Here is a 23013-nt window from a genome sequence, read left to right on the forward strand (position 1 = left end):
TAGAAGGGACACAAATATTCAGGGATGCAAACACATGTATGGTCAAAAAAAAAGAGAGTTATCGAAGCCCTCACCCCACAGCAAATATCACAATTTTATATTTATATATGGATGTCAAGAGCTAAGAAGTGTATGTATTTATATAGCCTACACTACACACAAATAATATACAAATAAATTATGCTCATTTTAAATGTATTGTGTAGGATAGGTATAAAAATATAGGCTTTTAATAATCTTTCAGTGCGCAAAACCATGATAATATGAAACGCTTCAAAACGAGCGCACAAAGCGCGTATGCACATTGCGGGTGCAAAATGATGTGCTCAAAGCAACACAGTTTGCTGCGCTGCTCATGTGCACATTTAAAAGTACGTGCATTCCCGCCCCAGTTGCAGCCCCGCGCGATCTGCAGGCTGCAGCCGGGTGCTTCTCCAAAACAGGCAGAAATGATATGCATTGTGAACGTCAGACTTATAATCATTTTCGTTTCGTTTCGTCTCGTCTCGTCAACGAAATCTCGAAAACATCTCATCATGTTTTAGTCACATTAGAGCCATTTTTAGCTAGTCATCGTCGCGTTATCGTCATTAAAAAAAAGAAATAATTTTGTTGTCATCATCGTTGACGAAAACAACATTGATTTGTAGCCAAGAAAACATTGTTTCATTTGGACAACTTTAAAGGTGATTTTGTCAATATTTGGATTTTTTCTTTTTTTGCCACCTTTAGATTACAGATTTTCAAATAGTTGTATCTTGGCCAAATATTGTCCTATCCTAACAAACCATACATCAGTGGAAAGCTTATTTGTTCAGCTTTTATTCAGAAATGTACCCTTATGACTGGTTTTGTGGTCCGGGGTCACATATGTTAATTGTAACTGACTAAATTTACAAAATAAAATGGTTGCTTTTAGATTAGATTTGATTCCATGTCATATCGACCAGTGCAAAGTCAACAAAAAAATGACTTTAGTGCAACTTTAATAAAGTGAGTTTAACTCCTCTTCTTCAACATTAGGTTATCATTATCCCAGAAGATGTGCAAGATGCTTTAGAGTGTCTTGGTACCATGTCAAGATCACACAGATGAATAAAAACAAGACCAATAACATCTGTCCCCACTTGATTTCTGAAGGTCCATTAGCGGAGCTGGCCAGCTGTCAGTCCTTCCTTCTCTCTCCCAGAGAAGCAAATCACTAGGCAAAGTTTAATGCAATTAAAAGTGTGCGGCGTCCAGGCCCTTGATTGGGCAGGTAGCCTATGTCGGGGATCTGTAGCGCTGTGAGCCAGAGCCTGGCTACTGACAGTAATTAGCACATGCTAGTCATTAACAAGCATAGATCAGATCATGTGGCGTGCTGCCATGGGGATGATACGGATGGGTCTGGACCCTTCTCTCTCTCTCTCTCTCTATAACCAGTGTGACCATCGGCTCAATGAAAGTGGTGAATCCAGGCCGCCGAGCTGCCGGCCCCTCTCTCATGGCTTTCATTACTGAATTTCTGAAATCTGTGTAGATTTATGAAAATGACTTTTAAATGCAGCCAATCTCTTTGAGGGCTGAGGCCCCGGTCGGCCGCGAAGGGGACCCCGCTGTGAGGTTTTAATGAAAGATCATAGTGGCCCTCCAAGACTGCCAGAGAGCCGCACACCCTGAAAAGCCCAAAATAATCTGTTTTACTTTTAATGGCAGCCATTTTATATTCATTAAGATCAAAATGCTGCTCTTTTTTTTTATTATTTTGCAGTCAAATTGCAAAGCTATTCCTCTCACAGCTTGAGAAGGCAGAGGCCCCACAGCTTTTTATCTTGCTCATAAGTAAGCATGGGCCTAATGTGTCTAATGTGCTTTGATGATGCAGAGTCCTTCACAGGTGGCGGAGGGAGGTAGTCATCAAACTCACAAGTCAAAATATCCACTTCTCCATCCGCTTGTTGCTCTCTCTCTCTCTCTTACATCTTCTTCTTTTTTTCACTCTCTCACCACTTTCTTTCTTTGCACTCTGTCTCCTCTTCTTTTTTTTTCGTCTCGTCTTTTCTCGTTTCCTTTCCTTTCCTTTCTTTCCTTTACATTTTTTTTTGTTCTTTTCTTTTGTCTCGTCTCATCTCATCTCCTTTCCTTTCCTTGCTTTGCCTTTTTCCTCTTTAGTTATTTTTTTCATTTCCTCTTCTTTTCCGTTTCCTTTCCTCTCATCTTGTCTCACTTCATCTCATCACCTTTCCATTTTCTGTTCATTTTTTTCCTTTTCCTTTTTTTTTTGTTTCCTCTCAATTTGTCTGTCTCATCCCTTTGCATTTCTTTTGCTTACATTTTCTACTTTACTTTTAATTTAACCTTTCTCTTATCTTGTCTCATTTTGTCTCATCTCCTTTTATTTTTTCTTGTTTTGTTTTGTCTTGTCCCTTTCCTTTCCTTTTATCTTTTGCTCATCTCATCTTACTTGGTCTCATCTCCCATGGCTTCCCTTTTTCTGTTTTGTTTCCTCTGTCTCATCTCCTTTCTGCATTATTTTCCTCTCAACTTCTCTTCCCTTTCCTTTCCTGTCCCTTCCCTCATTTTGCTTCATCTGTGCTCCTCACAGTTACTTTTCTATTATTTTTTCTTCGCTTTTCTGTTCTTTTCCTCTAGCCTACTTTTGTTACTTTCTGCTCTTCTCCACTCCTGTCCTCTCACATGTCTTTCTCTCAACATCCTTCCAGGAGTTCATGCTCCATTTTTGCAGGTGCAAGAAGATATGATGATTGACTCTGACACATCTCTGTATAGTGGCATCAAACAGCCACCACTGCTGCACCGAGAATCTATATTTACCCATCAGCCTCCTTGTTATGGTAATTAGAAACATTCTTTCACTGGCACCCGTTAAATCCTAAATTAGCAATGACTTTAGACAATTTCCATGACAACTTGCTTCCACTGGTTTGTTTAAGTCTGATTGTAATGAAGATTTTTCTCTGTTGTGGTGTTGGCTATTGCTTGTATGATCCCTACAGTGTGTTCTCGGTTAAAGTCAGTCACTGACCCTATATCACTAGAGGTCATGCCTCGTGTTTTGCTGAACACATTTATATTATCCTTAGTGAAAGCCATCAATGTTGTTTGCATACTCTTGTGTTATTTCTCTACCTTTCAAATACACTGTGCAATCCAATGTTGTCACTGACAATAACCACAATAAATATTTTACAGTTTTGAAGAGTGGTCTTTAGCACTAAATAGCATGTGTTAAGTTAAACTCGCAGGAGCCTCCGTCCTGCACACTTGAGTTTCTCCCATTGGCCAGCAGAAGGCACAGTTGTAGCATACCCAGATTTAAGAGGTGCACCCCTACACCCAAGTCCAACCCCACCTTCACAGCTTGAGGGTACTGAGAGCGGCTAGTGACCAGACGTGCTGGCTTCAAGCCCACTTCATAGTCCCAGTAGCTGCTGGGGAAATCCAGTTTGATTTCATGCCCTAATGTTAGGAGAAGGAAGCAAAGAGCTTCTATGTGCAAGCTACCTCCAATCTTGGGTTTCTGTGAATGTGTGTGTGTGTCTGGCATGGATAAGGGAATCTGATAACCTTCCTTCATTCTGTGGGTCTTAGGGGTGAGGTGAGTGTGTTGGGCCCTGCCAAGGCGCTGTTTAATGGGCCTCTGAAAACACTCAAAAGGCAGACACAAATGTGTGTACGGGCAGAGGGCCAGCGCAGGCTCAGACGGGGGGGAGCAGTGATCTCAAATGGGGGAAGGTTGTGAAGGAATGCTTAAGGACAAAACTGTTTGAAGGAGCAAGGTACGAAACAAGAGCGAACGGAAGGACATCAGGAGAAACAGAAAACGAGGAATTGAGCAAGTCAATGGGCGGACATTAGCAATAGAGAGATGGAGGAGGAAAGAAAGGAAGATCAAAGTGAAAACAGAGAGAGATTAGGAGAAAAATGAGCGTCTGTGTGAGGGAGCTGTTGTCCGCTTGCATACACGAGCTGAACACTTTCCCACCTGTCCAAATTTAGGTGAATGGGGAAGTAATTGGAGACAGATGTAATCAATTCTGGTCTGACATATTTCTGAAAAAAAAAAATCACATTTCAACGTAGTAGTGTCTGTAATTTGATGAATAAATGGCAGTGGGTGAAAATATAGTATAGCATTAGCAGTGGCGCCAGTGTTACATGATCTTTGAAGGGACACATTTCCTCCCCAACAAATGTTGTGGGTATAAAATTATGCATTAGACAACCTTGAAGTTGTTTCTGCCATTGTCAAGTAAATTGAGAAATTTCCTGGTCATTAATAATAAATGTATTTTGTTAATTAGTTTATTGATTGGAATATATAGCCAATATTTTTGACCAACTGTGATATTCAGCTTTATTTATTTTTATTATTTTTTTTTTGTTTTATTGGCTTAGTTTGGGGAATATTCCACAAAGTGCCTGTTCTGGGATAAAAACAATTGTAAACAATATTACTGTCTTATACTGTATTTTTAATAATAATAATTGTTATTATTAAAAATCAGACTTGGTGAGCATAAGCAACTTCTTTTTATGTTTTACAGACCCCACAAGTACTTATTTTTATAGCTTTTTTGTGTTTTTGTTTCTTCAAGGATATCTTTTTCTTGGATTTCAGGTTCCATTAGTTTAATGTATTGCAGAAACAAGAGCTGTACCATAAAATCATAAAGCACATGCAAAAATTAAGCCAGGTTTATCAATGCATGCAAAAGGATCTGCATTACAGCCAAATACAGTGTGTAAACCAAAGGAGCATGAGAACAGCTGAAAAAAAAAAAAAAAAAAATGAGCCCAGACCTAAACAAAACGTAATATCAGTTTTGATATGGAAATACGGAGACATTCGCATCCTCAGATTAAATATTAATAAAGCGCTGTTTTTTATGTGTCCATAATATACATTATGCATTATTTTTCTTCCATTCAGATCGGGGAACAGAGTTTCAAAGAAAAACTTTGAAAATTGAAAATGGTTGGATCAACTCTCCTCTCTCTCTGACACCAAAGCGAGATGTGAGGTATAATAAGGCAGCTTTAATTATGAGCAGATGATTGTCAGAGAGCATCTTTCCTTTTGTCTCACTCGTCTCACTTCCTATCTTGATAATAAGACACAAGCAGGCAAAGTGTAAGCAAACAGCAAATAGACACGCAGACACATACAAAATCGCCATTCACGAAGATGTATGAAAAACAACAACACCTTGTGTATTATCTGAGCTTGTGTGTGTGTGTGTGTTTGTGTGCATAATGCAGCAGTGTTTTGACAATGGCTGTAAAGTGGAGCAAGTGTCGGGCCCTTGTGTGCAGGTCATCACTCCTAATGCAGAGCGTGTCATCAGTTCCCGGGACAACAGCAGAAATGATGTGGCCGATACATATGAAACAGGCATCATGCATAAACATGGCGTCCCATGGTGGGAGGGAGGGGGAAGAGAGCGGGACTACTGTGGCAGGGCCGGGGGGTGAGGTGACGTTGCCACGGGGATATTGCTTCTCAGGGTCTTAGCTTAGATGGCTCTTCAACCCTGTTTATTATTCATGAGCTTTGGGGTGGTGTAATAAGCCACACCTCAACTGGGCAGCTGCGGCAGGTCTGCGCTAAGTGATGGATCGTGACAGCGCTGACGGAGAATATATCACCATTAAGATCAAATGCACCTCTCTACTTCAGAGCAACATGCACACACACACTCACACACACACACACACAAAATACTGGACCGCTGCTATCTGACTATCAGTGCTGTCCAAAGGAAGAAAAAATCTGCATTAAAAAAAGGTCACACATAAACCTAACTTCTACCTCATACTGTACAATTGTGTGAGAGGCTGTATTTACATTAAAGAGGGTGGTATGACCAAAATCTTGAAGTGTAATTAAGCAGTAATCCTATGAGCAAAAGTGTTGTTGTTCAGGTAATCACAGTCATGCTGATATACAGAACAAAAGCATCATATGGCTTGTAAAAACAGTTAAAAAAAACGCTAAAAGTTAGCGGGAAACTATTTTAGACTTAATTAGACTATTTTGCTATGTCAACAATAATGTCAATAATGGAGTTGTGATTCGTTTTACTGTGAATTAGTGTTGAATGAATTGATTTGGTTGACTGAATAACTTATTGATTCCGTTAAAGAATCGTGTTTCTTTCCTCAGAAAATCTGTGTTTTTGAATGATTCAGTTTGGTTGAGCGAATGAATCAATGATTCACTCATAGATAGTCACTGCATCTGAAATCGTATACCAAATACTATGTTTGCTGAAGAACTTCCTTCTAATTATAATCCAGACATACTCCTCAAGTTGTCATTGTTGACCTACACTGGATTTGGTCCTTGCTTCATTGCTGTTACACTGTAAACACGGATGTCACACTGTGAATGATGAATCAATGATTCATTAATAAAGGTAGTCACTTGTATCACTCCTTAATAAATCAATATTTTTGGACAAATCAACTAAGTAAAGGACTCAGTTTATATCCACACTCTTTGAACATCATTCAGACAATCACATTTAAAGACTAACTATTGGCTTAAAAAAAAAATCTAAATAAATAATAATAATAATAATAATAATAATAATAATAATAATAATAATAATATCTAATTACTGCTTTGAGTTAAATTAAATCTCTACCAAGTGACACATTTCTACCATTGAACACTATATATCTTCATACGGCCCAGTCCTTATTGACATGCAAAGCTAATTCAGTTCAGTGAGATCATTAACCCCTGTAGATAGCAGTGCTGCAGGTACAATATAATATTGCCATTACCAGCCAGCTAACAGAGGCTTTGCTAAGCTGAGCTTTGCGTCAAACATTGATTTGTCCCAAGGTGCCGCTGAGAAGTGCGTAGAGCTCCTTAGTCACTTGAACTCGGGTTCTCAGTGATCACACTTCTGTGGATCTGTAGATGTTTGTAATGTTGTACCATAGCGCCGGCCGCTTTCAAGTGTTTAGTGTTATGGTGGGGAATTGAGCCACGGCTCAGCCTGCACAAACCCCTCACTCTTGTAAGCTTGTATTAATGCTGTAAATAAAAGCACATGTATTGGTTTCTTTTGCTGCCTCGGCGCCTGAAGGAGAAAGCGGCAGCTTTTTTCTCCTCTTTTCTCCTTCTCTCTTTAGTGGACTCTGCTTTATAAAGGCAGTGTTATTGACCTCCCATCCTTTGAGAGCCACGCGTTACTGTGCAGGTGAGGAGAATGAGGATACTGCCCCTTTAATTCATCAAAAGCAGAGATGTGTGGAAGGGGGTGTCGAGGAAGAAAAAAACAGCCCTAGCCAGTGTCTACAAGCTGCATTCCAAAGGGAGATGTTTTCAATTCACTCATTATAAAAAGGTCATTCAGGGTCAAGTTCAATGCCATGGAAAAGAAGTGCTCGCTGTGCGGAGCACCACCCACACAGTGTGCACCCGCTGGAGAGAGAATTACTGGAACTATGTAACTTAATTTTTTTGGCAAAATATAAGAAAATTAGCCCTGCATGCTATTTACATTCAGGGAAAAAAAAGGTGAAATGGAGGGGGAGAGAAAGAGGTGGGCATTAGCGATTTGGCGGTGGAGAGGAAGGTGATGGAAACCATAACAAAGTAAACATGCTCTCCAGAAGAGCCGCTCTGTAATGATGTTATTAGTATGCATGTGGCCAAGCCCAAATGTAGCCTATATAACAGTCCATGCCCACTTTCACCCACCACATTTTTTTATTCCCCCCTTCTCCCTCCAATAATGGCTTTAGACTCTATTCAGAGTGAGGGACACTCGCATGGGCAGCAAAAGCACGGGATTGGGAGATAATGCACATCGGCAAATAGAACATGACCGCCGTGTCCAGCGTCAACGCTGCCCATTGTCTGCTCTGAGAACGGATGATAGCGACTGGGGAGGACAACAAAGCTGGTCCACAATGGATCGAGCGTATTAAGACTGCGCCCAGACCACTGGCTAGCTGCACGGAATGAGCCAGAGGGAAAAGAGACGTGGAAAGGAATACGTAATAAATGAAATTAGGTTCTGGCCACTGTCGCATTGGTCGTCCGTTATGAATACCTTCGGTTTAGGATGTGCAGGCTATTGAGGTGCATCTGAAAGAATGGTGGAATGGTGAGGGCAGGGGCTTACGGTTCATTTGCATATGCATGTTATTCTGCATGAAAAGGGGGCAGGGCGCAGAGGGGGGACTGATGCGAAGAGAGAGAAAGAGGCCATCTTCGGTCCAGCTATATTGTCGGCACAAGGACAGCAAACATGTTTGGCTTTTGTATTCAAAATTTCATGAGGATCATTGAAGAGAATGTGTTGAAAGGTGCACTATATGAGATTTTTGTTCTTTTTTTTTTTTTTTTTTAATGTATTATTATTGAGCGAATACATTAAATACATATGATAAGCTTACAGTAATGATGTATATATCGGAGCGGTCAGGTTGGACTTGACAGGAAATTTCAGGTTTACATCGTCATTTACAGAATGTCATGTCTCTAAACAGTTAAAAGAAGTCTATATGTGACCCTGGACCACCAAAGCAGTCTTATTTCGCTGGGGTATATTTTTAGGGAATAGCCAAAAAAACATTGTATGGGTCAAAATTATCAATATATATATATATATATATATATATATATTTTTTTTTTTTTTTTTTTTTTTATGACAAAAATCATTAGGATATTAGGCAAGGATTCCATGAAGACATTTTGTAAATTCCCTACCATACGTATATCAAAACTTAATTTTTGATTATTAATATGCTTTGCTAAGAACTTCATTTGGACAACATTAAAGGCGATTTTTTTCAGTATTTTGATTTTTTGGCACCCTCAGATTTAAGATTTTCATCGGCCAAATATTATCTCATCCTAATAAATCATACATCAGTGGAAAGTTTATTTACCCAGCTTTCAGATGATGTATAAATCTCAATTTCGTTTTGTGGTCCAGGGTCACATATGCTATATGATGGTCTATATAGCTATATAATGGCATATAGCCATATGCCTTGTAGGACTTTCTTCTTAGGGTCTTGGTGTAGAATGACAGTTTAGCTTCAATATTTTCATTTATGAAAACATTTTTTTTTTTAATTGACTCACTCTCCAGCCATCCACAATATTGATTTTCATTTGTTTATCATCTTTTTTTTTTTTTTTAAGAAAAGGGATGAGAAATAACATTCTTAAATGTTTTACGAGATGTCCTCCATTTACATGTATTTAAAAGTACTGCATGATGATTTTTGTTTGAACACATTTGAGGCTGTAAGCTCTCATTAAATGTAACCCTACATTAAATAAATAAATAAAAAAGATCACACCCCATACCAGTTCAGTTCCACCAGCACAATGTGTAAGATGTGTAAAAGCAGTGAATGTGAGAGCATGTTAGACTGAAAGAAACGAGAGGGTGAGAGATCTTTGAACCGCTATGTCTGGGAATAATCGTCTTCCAAGTTTGATTAATTATTGTAATCTAAGCAAAACTTATTTTTTGAAAGTCAAAGGCTGACATTTTCGTGGCATTCATTTGTAATGCTGTACTCAAAACACACAGGTCACCAGGTAATTAGCACTTCTAATTGCAAAAACTCCACAGCACATGTATGTATGCAAAAATACCATCTGGAAGATGTCCGCTGAGAAGTTTACCCAATATTTCTCTTCTTTCTTTAAGAATATGTCACATATTCATATGATTTAATCTTTGACCCTTACCTGATGTCTTTCATTGTTAATTAAAGCATAGGTTGATGAACATCTAGATGGCTGAATGACAAAGTATGTGGGCAGAACACACGTGTTCTATTTTAGAGTGCTAAATATGTACTCAGTGTTCTCAAATGTTGAAAATCAGATCCGGTAACTATAAAGATTCCTTTAAATTTTCAGGATTTTTCATAAAAGTGTGACCTATTTTTATCCACGTTTTTATACACTTTTACACAGAAATCTGCTTCAAATTAATGCTGTTCTTCTAAGCTTTCTATTCATCAGAGAATCCTGAAAGAAGTGTATCATGTTTTCCACAAAAATGGAAAGCAGCACTAACTTTTCTCTATACTGGTATTAATAAGAAATGTTTCTTGAGCTCCAAAATAGAATGCATATTAGTATAATCTCAGCAGTTTTCTAGAATGATAAATTACTCTAAAAAACAGTTAAATAAAATTGAAATTAGATTTCACAATATTACTGTTTTTTACCGTATTTTTGTTAAAAAAATACAGCCGTGGCTTGCATAAGAAACGTATTATAACTTTTGACCTAAAACAGTATTGTAATATAATTCAATGAGATGCTAAAGTGTTACGAATCATATTTATTTATTTTCTCTATCCTTAGAAAGCCTTTATTCTTTCTTTAGTCTACAAATTTTGATTCACTCCTGTAAACTTGTGACAATTTGAAAGTCAAACCTGAGTATTCATAAGCACAAACTTTCATGTTGTTGTATGGCTGTACTTGTATTTGACAAAGTTCATCGCTTCCAATAAATTGGAGCCAGGCCTGTGAGGATGTTGAGTCAGCAAATGTTCCTCTTCATCATTCTGATGAAACATCATTGGTGCTGAGAGATGTTGGGGTGTGTGATGGTCTCAGTGGGGTAACGATTGCACCACGCGTCCTGATTCAGCTACACGCAGAGATGTTGTGCGCCATTGTTATTCATCTCATTTCATACTTAATGGTCAGATTTTCCATTAGGCATGCAATCATCCTGTTTGTGGAATATTGTGACTTTTGCAGAGTTTCTGGAGGGAAATGAGTGGTTTTGATTTATTTGCTCATTTCTCCAGACACGGACTTCTCCAAGTCTGCGTGGCGGGGAGAGCATCTTCTGCTCTCAGCCGTACCCTGGATAAAAAGCCATGAATCTCAAGCTGAGTTGGCCAAAGTCAACTGGTTAAATCTGTTAGTCTTGGCAGTGAGATGATTGAGGAGAACCATAAATTCAGCAGTAGCCTTTACTGTCAGCAGCCTCTTGGGACGTGCGGTCGTGTGGATCATCCCCTTGGTGGAAGAGCCTCGGTGTGTCCATGACGTTGACCTCTCCTGACCCCGCCGCCGTTAAAAACTCCATCTGTCTCCTGTCCAGATTTCTAACACCTCTTTCTGGCCTGAACACCTGGAACTTACCAGCCTCGAGACAACTTCTTGTTCTCTGCAGAAAAGAATTCCTCTCAAAAATCAGCCTTTTGGAATCCGGCCCCTCAGAGGGAAGTCTTCCGCAGTTAAGACCTCCACAGCTCAGTCTGTTTGAACTAAGCCTTTGAGGACTTAGCCTTTCTGTGGGCTAGTGAAGGCCAGAGCTGAAAGGAGGAGAAAGAAAAGGAAAGAAACGTGAAATAGAGGGAGGCAGAAAGAGGGCACGGCCGTGTGATTCAGCGTTCAACTCTTTGCAGCGACATTCTGTGTGCCGCTGCTCAAGGCAGCCACCAGCTCTGGTTCACCAAATGTGACTTTGCTTTGCTTTCTTTTTTGTATAACAGCATATGACTTGGAATTAAACATAAATGTTTTCGGACAAAAGACATTTCTCATGATGAAAAGGTGGTAGGTTAAGCTTCAGTAGTTATCTGGTGTTGTTAATATTGTTGTTGATTTCCAGTATTTTTTAGTCAATATAGCATATTTGATTAGGTGTTTCTTGACCTACTACAACTTAATAGGTTCATTCATACACAACACGCAAATTAACCAGGGTTCAGAAAAAAAGGGCCCATCTGTTTTGTTTTGTATAATCTGTTCTCTAACAGTGGATTAATTTTGAAATATTCTATTCAATGTACATCTAATTTTGAGATTAGTAGAATATCCACAATCTAGCTGTCTTTATTAGTAAAGTTACAGACTGACCTCGTGACTGAATTCAAAGAACACACATTTCAAGGCTATAGATTTGTAGTGCAGCAGGAAAGTGGAGTAGATGGTATATTATTGTGTTATGACATTTCACTTAAATATATAGATTCATTAAAAACAGACACCCTAAATTTGCGGTTCTCAACAAGGGGGCCAGGGTCCATTAGGGGGCATCAGCAAATTTAATGGGGGCTAAGACAAAGCAAGCATTAAAAATAAGCTGGAACAAAAAAACAATGAAATTTATGTCTAGACATGATTACTAGACATTTAAATGAACAAAGTAGAATAATCCCATGGGCATTTTTATACATTTTATGATTTAGATCAGAAAAAAAAATCAGAAAAAAACAAACAAAAATTCATAGTCTAAAACATTCCTCAACATTTTTTTTTTTTAAATCCACATAACTTTAAAAACTTTGTATGCTGCTGTATATATTATAATAAAAAGTCGAAACTTTTTACAATATGCTTACAGTAATACCAGCAGTGGTTCTCTGTACTTTTGCTTTCTGCCTGAGTGTATTGTGTCTTAGTCGTGCTTTGTAATTTCGAGGCGAGTGTATTGTCCTGAAGCTCTGCTGACTGCATTGAATTTGTTCTTCTGAAGGTGGTATGTCATTTTTCTGTGTCAGTATTGCAATGGTGTACTTTTGTAGAGTGTGAAGCCTCTGGTTTAGAGGTGATTCTATTGTTTATTATTATTATGTGGTGTTGGACTGTGGTTTGGTACAAGTGAATAGATGTACTCTTTGTTCCTGGTGAACTGCTTCACTGCCTCCTTAGGTAGCGTTAAAGACATCACATGCACATTTCTGATGTGTATGCATTTTCAAAATATAGGCAAAGTTATTATGTTACATTGAGTGATGTCTTGATTTTGCCATAACTGCAATGTACTTCAGTAAAGATTTATTATTATTATTCTCAAAAGTTTAAAAACTCACAATCTTTTTGTATTTAAAGATGCTGTAGGGAACTTTTGTAAAACAATATTTTTTACATATTTATTAAACCTGTCATTATGTCCTGACAGTAGAATATGAGACATATAATCTGTGAAAAAAATCTAGCTCCTCTGGCTCCTCCCAGTGGTCCTATTGCCATTTGCAGAAATTCATCCGCTCCCGGTAAAAAACCACCAATCAGAGCAGCGGTCAGTAACTTTGTTTGTGTTCAAAATGTAGAAAAATGTATATAATAAGCTAGTACACCATGAATCCATTTTCCAAACCGTGTTTTTGGCTTGTCCTGAATCACTAGGGTGCACCTGTAATAAGTGTTTATATTCAGACTATTTTAGATTGCTTCAGGGATACCGCGGCGGAGTAATACCTTTGTAATTCTTCATAGACATAAACAGAGAGAAGTAGTTCCGGCTACAATGTTCTTCCGCAAGACGCAAGCAGTTTTGTTTATTAACCGCTAGAGCGTCAAAAGTTCCCTACCGCAGCTTTAAGAGAAAAAAAAAAAACTGAAACCATTTCCTTACTATTTCCCTTGACATTGATGAATGAAAAAAAAAAATAAAAAATCTACACTCTTGTGCTTAACAATGTTGCTTTCATTTTATACTGTCAAACAAAATGCAATGATTAAAAAAAAAAAAAAAAAAAAAAAAAAACAGTAATATAAAGAAATATTTTAACATTTTTTTTTTTTTTCGGCCATTTTAATATATTTTAAGATACAATTTATTCCTTTGTTTGGAACGCTGGATTTACTGCAGCCATTACATAAACATTATAAATGTCTGTCCTGTCACTTGAATTTTTTTTCTTTTTAAGTATTTAAACAGTTTAGTGTACTTGGAAATGGAAATGTCGCAGTACAGGAAGTCCTGGCTGTAATACTGTGACTCTGTTTGTCTAGATCACAGGTGTTTGTCCACATTTCTTCTTCATAAATGCCCATATGACAAAACTGGGGTACTTGGAACACACAGGGCAGTGGACACAAGCATTTGGACAGCTCTCAACATGTTTGTCATCAAATGAGCCATTATCACAGGTACAGTCCATCTCTCACAGGCAACAGAGTGTATCCAGTATACAGTAATATATACAGTACCTACACTGTATTTAGACCACAGTCTTTATGCTTCAACTGTTTTGACACAGCCCTTTCTCTGTTTCTCTGTTCTTTATTCAGTACAGAAGCTCTAGTGGTGTTGGTTGTGTTCTGGAAGACCTGAGGGACACAACAGCCACCATGCACATCTGCATCCTGTATGTGGCTGAGAGGTGGGTGATTTAACACACAAACACAGCCAGACCCTTTAACTGCAGTGATGGTCAGTGTCATGGGACTATGTGCGTGCAGGGTGAAACCTGGGTCAGGAACTGTTTCCTGCTCTGGGTCTCACTCTCATTTCTTAGACAGCTAGGCAGTCCGTGCACAACTGGCTATTTTCTTACAGAACATGCTAACCTTGACAACATATAGGCCCTGTGTGACACATTTGTGAGTCTGGCTGCAGGTTAAGAAAAAAGATTTTAGTCTGTTTTGTTTTCATGCTGTTCACTGGATCTTCCTTAGCCAGCAGAAATTCTTCTAGAATGTGTTAAATTGTGCTTTAATTAAGCATCAGACCCCATCACTTTGTTATAACTCGGCGAACTTCCTTTTTCCATTCAGAGCACAATGAGCCCTGGCAAAAAGGAATCTGTCTGATTAGATTCATCCGTTTGATCGCAGTTGAAACGGTACGAGAATCAAAGCTTGGCACTGTCTTCCTTTTTTCTCTCTTACACCTCATTCCGCTCATCTCGCAGGCTTAAACATTGTAGCCATGGCAATGAGAGTTTGGGATGAAAAGAACCCATAATTTTGCAGCGGGATTAATTCTGAAACATAAGATGTGCTGCGTGAAATCCTTGTCAAAACCCCGCAAATTCTCCGCTGGCCGGCAGATCCGTTGCGCTCAGCTCTGTGTACCGTGTGATTTGACAATGTGGTCGTTTTTTGACTTATTTCTCCAGACTATTGACATGTTGACACAAAGTGGTTTTGCAGACAGACAGTGCCCATATTTCAATCAACATTAACCGAGACATTGGACAGAGGTAGAGTGGTAAAAGCAGAAGTGACATGTAGAGACACATCACCAGACAACTATAATTTCTGCCTGATGCCAGCTGGGAGCTCCAAGAGCAGAATAAACATTTAGCGTAGCGGGAGAAAACGGAGACGGTAGTCAATGACTGAAAAACTGCCCTGCTGAGTAAGCTTTTATTTTTGGATTTTCCATGATTATATGGAAACTACTTCCATTTGTATTATTGGAGGCTATCATGAGATGGCTCATCCACAAAAGAGATCATGTGCTACAGGAATGATTTCTGAGGGAAAACAGGGTCTTGTAGTTGTTGCAAAACCATAGGCAACAGAGTCAAATATATTTACTCAAATAAACAAATAATAATAAAGCAGTTTTGAATTTGTGTGGTGGTACAAGTTGTTTCTTTGTTTCAGTCCAGTGAGTTCATAAGTTCACTGCTGTTCAGTAATTTACTCTTGAAGTGATTTTAGTATAAGATTTATTCACAGCTTATGACTCAATAAATGCACTTTGCCTATTAATACAATTATTATTGCCTAGCTTAAAGCAATCTTGACAGTTGACCAGGGCGTTCCAATAAAACAGAGACAAATAAACCCCAACAAATCATGAAGATTGTACATTATGCTTTTTCTCATTGGAATTCTGAGTGATGATCTGAATGTTGTGCTTACTATTGATTCTATAAGTAGTTTAATCATGACAGCAACATCATGAAAGTAGGTATAGGAATAATAATAATAACCCTACAGCTGAAGTTAAGAAGGCAAATATTCCACTCCAGCCACATTTGAATTATCTCTGTGTATTATAATGCAGGCCTTGCAGACAGACCTCTCCACCTCTGTGTCGGGATCCAGATGTATGTGACGTTAAAGGTGAGAGCATCTGTATTCAGCAGGGAGCTTTAGGCTCCAGACAGTCATCAGGGAAGTTTGGGAGCTCATATCCCCTGGATGAAAACTGTGTGTGATGCAGCTTTACTGCAGATTCAACTCTAAATCTACCAAACAAAGACAGGGATTAACTGTTGAGAAAGAGCAGGCTTGGCTACTGAGGTACACCTTCCATTCGTACACTCAGTTTCTTAAAAATAAAGTGTGTGAAGGAAATGAGGAGCAATTGATAAAGACCAGCATCGGTCCAAGTGGAGTTTCAGCGCTGAGGTTATTTTTGCCATACGTAAGACGCTGAGCTCAGCAGAAAACATGTTGAAGTAGACTATGAAGCTATTTATCAACCCTATCCTTTGAAATGTCGCAATGTTTTTCATCGGTTTTGCTCCATTTCACTTCTTAAAATAAAATAAATAAATAAATAAATAAATATAAAGATGGAATTAACTGCTCATACATTGTTTGAAGTAAGGAATTTGTCGGGAATGGTACGGTGATGGCAATATTATAAAATATATTTAGATTCAGATAATTCAGATGATTACAGCTACACTATGGTGTTTGCTTTTAGTTCTGTGTAGTTTAATTACTTTTTAATTGAACGCTGTTACCACTTCAGGGAGAAAAAAAGATAGTTATAACAAAATGTAAAAACAGTAGTGAGGTTAAGTCTAAAAACAGTTGGAAATAGTAAGTTCAAAAAGTAACAGAATGAGATATGGAAACAAAAGGTCAGGAATAAACTGAGATTAAAAAAAAGTTGAATAATAGACTTAGTCTAATTTTTTATGAATAAATTCAGATACAAAGAAGGCTACAAAGAATCTTCAGTAGAAAAGTGAACTTCATCAATAACTTCAATCTTTTCCGGGGCCATAAATAACAAACTTGGTGCGAGAGTGCTAAAGGCCAATATGTATTTCTCCCTCCGTCATCCTTCAGTACTGTGTGGAAATCCATTCAACCTGAATGCCACACACACACACCTGGACAAAGTATGAGTGATGAACTTCATATCAGTGTCCGAGTCAACATGTGGTTGACACATCCTGCAAGGACACTGATAACACCACACAGGCACAACAAGCACTGCTCATGGACAACATCCTGGCTGAGCTCTGCCCACCGAGCACATCACAGACAGACTGTGATGTATCAGAACAGCTCCAAGAATCAGCACCCAAGGACGACTTTCTGGAAAACAGCCAGGGAAGCCAGGACAAAATATAACAGCCACAGGAATCACCGGAGCCAGAGCCATCTCATCAGACACAATATCCCTCTCTCCAGCATCTCCACTTCTAAGCTTCTCATAGAAAATGGAGTAACTGGTGTATCCTTGGACCGAAGTCTCCCACTGTTTTTCTACAAGCCCACAGATGTCAACTAAAATATGGCGGGCCCCCCAATCACTAAAGCCTGTAAGCCCAGCTCATCCTCCTCTTCCTGCCCCAAACCCTGCCCCATCTGCTCTAGGTGAACCAAAAACAACTGATAACAGCTCTCAGGGATATTTGTCAGTGCCCCACTATGATAGCAGCAACATTCACAAATGTTTACAGAACAAGGGGGGAACCCAGTGTGCCTATAGCATTCTCTATTTCTGTTTGATCACATTATAGAAAGTCTAAGGCCTTCTCAAACCTTACCGCTGACCCATCTAATCTGTGGCCTATTATGCATCAAACTAAGATTACTGTAAAGACACAGTAGTACCATCAAGTTAGCATTTTTAAACATTTGCTCACTAAAAAATAAATCATTTCTGACCAATAACTTAATAACCACAAGCAAGCTGGATTTTATGTTTCTAAATGAAACATGGCTAAAAGTCAGCTTCAGTGTAACAATCCTCAATGAAACAACCCATCTTAACTTTACTCTGTCTGCAGAGCTTTTCGGAGAGGTGGAGGTGTAGTTGCTCTATTTTAAAGATTTTTATCAGTGCAAGCAAGTGTCAATTGGTCAGTACTTGTCTTTTGAATATCAAGGTATTGTGCTCAAAGGTGCTCCAAGCATTCTGTTTGTCAGTATTCACAGGCCAATCTCCAGCTTTTGTTGAAGAGTTCACAGAACTGTTATAAATGATTTCCTCAGAGTTTGACTGTTTTGCTTTTGTTTTTTGTTTTTTTGTTTTTTTTACACATTTGAACTGATTCAGCATATGCATGGACCCCCCCCCCCCCACACACACACACCCCCCACAATCGTGGACACACTCTGGATCTAATCATCAGTAGAGGTCTAAACATTTCATCCATTGTTATTAAGGATGTAGCACTATCTGATCACTTCTGTGTTTTCTTTGAAATATTGATCTCTGCCACCACTGGATCTAGATCTGTCTCGGCCAGAAAGAGATGCATTAACAAAAACACTAGTTTGTTTTTTAAGGAGGCTACGGGCCCTATTTTAACGATCTGAAACGCAAGTGTCAAAACGCGAAGCGCAAGTAACTTTGTGGGCGGGTCTCGGCGCTGTTGCTATTTTCTAGGCGGGATAAATGGCTCTTGCGCCCGGCGCAAATCTAAAATGGGTTGGTCTGAAGTAGCTTCATTATTCATAGGTGTGGTTTGGGCGTAACGTGAAATAAACCAATCAGAGCGTCATCCAACATTCCCTTTAAAAGCAGGTGCGCAAGTTCCATTATGGATTGCTATTATTATGGCGTATTTACCAGGCGCACGCCAGGAGCGGTTCACAGCCGAGGAGACTGATGTTCTTGTAAGAGCAGTGAAAGACAGAGAAGTTGTGTTGTATGGGGATGGGAGAAACCCACCCAAAATAGCGTCGGTTAAACAGGCGTGGGAGGAAATAGCCACAATTTGTCAGATGTCCTTATATACACATATGTCTTGCCACTATTTGGCCAACAGGTCTGATCCTTAATTACTACAATTAGCCTGAATAATTTGTAAGCTAGATTTATGCCTATTTTTTCACATCTTCGTGGCACACCACAATGATTTCCGTCATCTCACGTGTTAATATTTTTTAGTGTAACAATTTATGATTTGCAAAAATAACTGTTGCATCTGTGTAGATTACATGAGCAAAGTGTATGCGCGTTGTGCAGGCTATACATTATGGTCAAGCATGCGCCCTTAAAATAGCATAATGAACAACGCGCAACGCGCCACTGACTTTAGACTAGGTTTTTTCTGGTCAGTGGCGCAATTGTTTAATGGAACAGCAAAATAGCACCAGGGATTGTTTGCGCCGGAACACGCCTCCTTTTTTGCGCCGAACCGCCCAGGGAGCGCAAGTTCATTCACTAGTTTAGCGACGTGCTTCTGTGGAGGGAAAAGCGCGCTTTGCGCGGGTGCAAAATAGGAATGACACATGCGTCGGTGTACAAAGTCAATTGCGCTGGGTGCAAGATAGGGCCCTACATCTTTAACACTAAACATTTTGCAGACTCTGTTGATCTTCTCCTTGATTCATTTAACTCAAAAGTTAAGATTGTTATTGAGGATATTGCTCCTGTAAAAGTCAGTAAGAAGAATGGCAGACAAAAATCACCTTGGAGAAAGTCAGCAGAAGTTCAGAGATTGAAAAGACAGTGCAGAAAAGCTGCACAGGTGTGGCAGAAGACCAAACTTGAAATTCATTATATAGCCTCAAGACAAGACAGCATTCATGTATTCAATGTGAAACCAGCCAGAGCTAGAAATGGTGAATGCCTTACTTCTTTCTGGGACTTTTCCAAAATCCCTGAAAACCACAGTTGATAAGCCCCTTCAGAAAAATAACAATATTAATAACACCATATTGAGCAACTATAGACCAATTTCAAATATTCCTTTTATAGGCAAGATTATTGAAAATGTATTTTATTAATCAGCTGAACAACTAATTGAAATCAAATGGAAAAGTATAAAAAAGCATCGTCAGAATAGTCCATCAGCCATCAGTGGTTCAACCTGACGTTATGAAGCGACGAGAATACTTTTTGAATGATACCCAGGTTTACCTAGCCTTATCGACAAATGACTACAGCCCCATTGACTCCCTCTGCCAATGCACTGATGAAATTAATAGCTGGATGTGCCAAAACTTCCTTCAGGAGAAATGCAGCTCATACAGAATGCTGCTGCCAAGATTCTGACAGAAACATCTGAGAGTATCACACAGGTGATTACACTGGCTTCCAGTTATATTTAGGATTTTTTTTTAAAAAGTGCTTTTAATCATTTATAAATCACTCAATGGCCTAGGACCAAACATGGCAGATATTTTCATTGAATAGAAACCTAACAGACCACTCAGATCATTAGGATCGAGTCAATTAGAAATACCAAGGGTTCACACAAAACAAGGGGAGTCTGCTTTTAGCTATTATGGAATCAGCTTCCAGAAGAGAACAGATGTGCTAAAACATTAGCCACATTTAAATCTAGACTCAAAACTCAACTGTTTAGCTGCGCATTTATTGAATGAACACTGTGCTATGTCCAAACTGATTGCACTGTATTTTATATATAACCATTTCCTATTTTTAACAGTTTTAAATTAATTTTAAATCAATTATTAAATAATTCTAGAAGTTTTGAAATTCCTTGTTTTATTTTTGATTATTTTACTTCATGTTATGTAAAATGCTTTTATTTTATTTTATTTTATTTTATTTTGCAGGCAGCAGCATGCATTCGATTACGTACTGATTTTGTGTGTTGCCCAGCAATGGCAGAATAAATTAATAGCTGTGGTGGTGTTGTTGTTTTTGTTTTGTTTTTTAATTGCTGTTGATCTTACTGGTAGATAGGAGGTGGACAGAGTGTAAGAAAGAGGCTGGTAGGTGTCCAGGTGGGTGTTTGCACAGCAAGATTACAGCGTGACAAGTTGGTTTGGAGTGCTGAAATCCCGTCCCTGCCCAATCGCACTGATTAAAGATTATGCTGTCATAATGCTGCGACTGGAGACAAGGAAGATAGTTTTTCTTTATTAAACTTTCATAAAGGTTTATACTGGCAATGCATTATAAATGAGACAGAAGGTCAGAGAACATAAGAACATAAACTCACTACTTTTCTCACTACCTCAGACCTAAATGCAAAAACACACACAGAAACAAAATCAGTGTGTGCAATGCAGGTGTTTACAGTGTTAGAAAGCTTGACGTTGCTTTGCAAACCTTGCTTCTGGTATATTTTTAAGCAATTTTAAAATGCTTGATAATTTTAACAAAAAACAATTTTATTTTTTTTTTTTTCTAAGGGACATATAAGTTCAGCAGCCAATTGATGTCTTGGTTTGACATTAAATTGAAGCATTTTTCCTGAATCGAAATAAGCTACTAATATGCCTTATGTGATGTTAGACTACTCTTTACTGTAGAGTGTACATTATTTCAAAGATATTTTCTAAAATTATTATTTATTTTTTTTTTCTTAAAAATGCTTTAATGAATGAAAAATGACTGGATCAAATAGGAATATAGTAATCAGTTAACTGCTCAAGTCTAGAGACAAAAACTGTATGCTTATTCAAAGAGAAGATTGACTGATAACCAATCACAAACCAGAAAGGACAACTGAGGACACTTCCTGACAGAAAACACTTGATGACAAAAAGATCCTCAGCTTCAAAGCAGAGGAGAAAAGGTCTATTACTGAAGGCAAAATATATGAATACGTTTTTCTCATTAACTGACCTTTTATGGGGTTAATGGAATTGGTTTATGAGGGTGGATGCGATCTTGAAATGCTGTCACAGTTGAATATTTTGACATTATTAATAGGTTTTTATTAATTAATTAATAAATTTATTTATTTATTCGTCTGTTAATCATTTAAACAAATCAGCATATTAAAATTATTTCTGACACCGATTGATGTAATACTGAAGACTGGAGTAATGGCATCATAGTAATATATATATATATATATATATATATATATATATATATATATATATATATATATATATATATATATATATATATATATATATATATATATATATATTTCACAAGATCACTCTTTTATACAGTTATTAAGTAAATCCAGCATTTGTGAACAGAATAGACTTAAAAAGGGGTCTGACTCTGACGAAGCTGAAGTTTAAATATGAGCTGACCATTCAAATCAACAGATATAAAGACACCACTGCTGACTTTTGTTTGTGATTACAATTTTGGGGCTACTGGACCTTCAGCCCGTTCAGCATGGTGTAATGTTACCATACTTCTCTGTGTCTCTGTGCGTCTCTGAGTGTGTGAAGTCTGTCCAGGCTTGCCTGCACTGGGCACCGTCTCGCAGGCACGCCGGGTCTGATCAGTACCTGTGTTAAAATATGCCCAGACTCCCTGCCAAGCCCCCCAGCTGAGACGCTCCAAGTGTCCCGCCGTAGAATGGGAACCAGACGAAAAAGCAATTCACACATCTCTTCATTTGATTTATTTATTTGATTAGCAGTGTTCTGGAGCGGGCGGCGCGGGAGGGCCATGTATTTCAGCCGGGACTGTCTGCTCCAGCAGGCCTGGCACGGGCAGGAGATTGAGGTCCTGCCATCGCAATCTTCAGCTGGCGCTAGCACCGGGGGGAGAGCCTTCACCCTCCCACTTTTAAATAGAGAGAGGAGTTTTTATCCAGCTGTATTACTTTCCTTATTCCCAAACGCTGCCCAGCTGGCCTGCAGAGCGCCTGTAGTCTATGTCATTACCGCACCGTCATGACTTGTCACATTCAAATGACTTGATATATTTAAATGTAACCAGTGATTGCTGGAAAGCAGAAAAGAAATGGATGTATCACCAGCTGATGGAGGGAGGTGACATTAATCTAACCAGCACTTCAACAAAGCACTACGCTGAATTTGAGAACAGAAACTGGGAGCAGTCTGTCTGTTCTCTTGTGGTTCTTGGCTTATAATAGACTGAATATGAGATGTTCATAGAGTGAAATTATGAGCTGTTCTTTGTTGGAGGTCAGGGGATCATGCTAGGCCTTCAGAGCTACAATTTGTAAAAGCAAGGTATGCACTGTTCCATTTTCCATTGCTCTGCCTTAAATGCTAGAAGACCGCATACTGTGCGTCAGACATGGCATATTAGTCATTGCGTATTAGAGGATCAACCTTCTAGTAATGATGGAAAGTTTCAGTCAAGTCACCATATTTAAGTCAAGTGCAGGTTTTTTTTTTTTTTTTTTTAGTTTATGACTTACTAAAAA

General features: G+C 38.6%; 1 long non-coding RNA gene across 2 annotated transcripts in view; it reads left to right on the forward strand.

Annotated features, from left to right (window-relative positions):
• Window positions 1-23013, forward strand: part of LOC127970631 (uncharacterized) — a 350476-nt gene that overhangs the window by 138674 nt on the left and 188789 nt on the right. Inside the window, exons 4-5 of one of the 2 annotated variants that reach the window (XR_008156642.1) lie at window positions 13757-13894; window positions 14036-14127. This is a non-coding gene — a long non-coding RNA (uncharacterized LOC127970631). The remainder of the gene's footprint in view (window positions 1-13756; window positions 13895-14035; window positions 14128-23013) is intronic. The other variant, XR_008156643.1, reaches the window with a different exon arrangement.

The sequence above is a fragment of the Carassius gibelio genome, chromosome B13, assembly GCF_023724105.1.
Source record: "Carassius gibelio isolate Cgi1373 ecotype wild population from Czech Republic chromosome B13, carGib1.2-hapl.c, whole genome shotgun sequence".
Lineage (NCBI taxonomy): Eukaryota > Metazoa > Chordata > Actinopteri > Cypriniformes > Cyprinidae > Carassius > Carassius gibelio.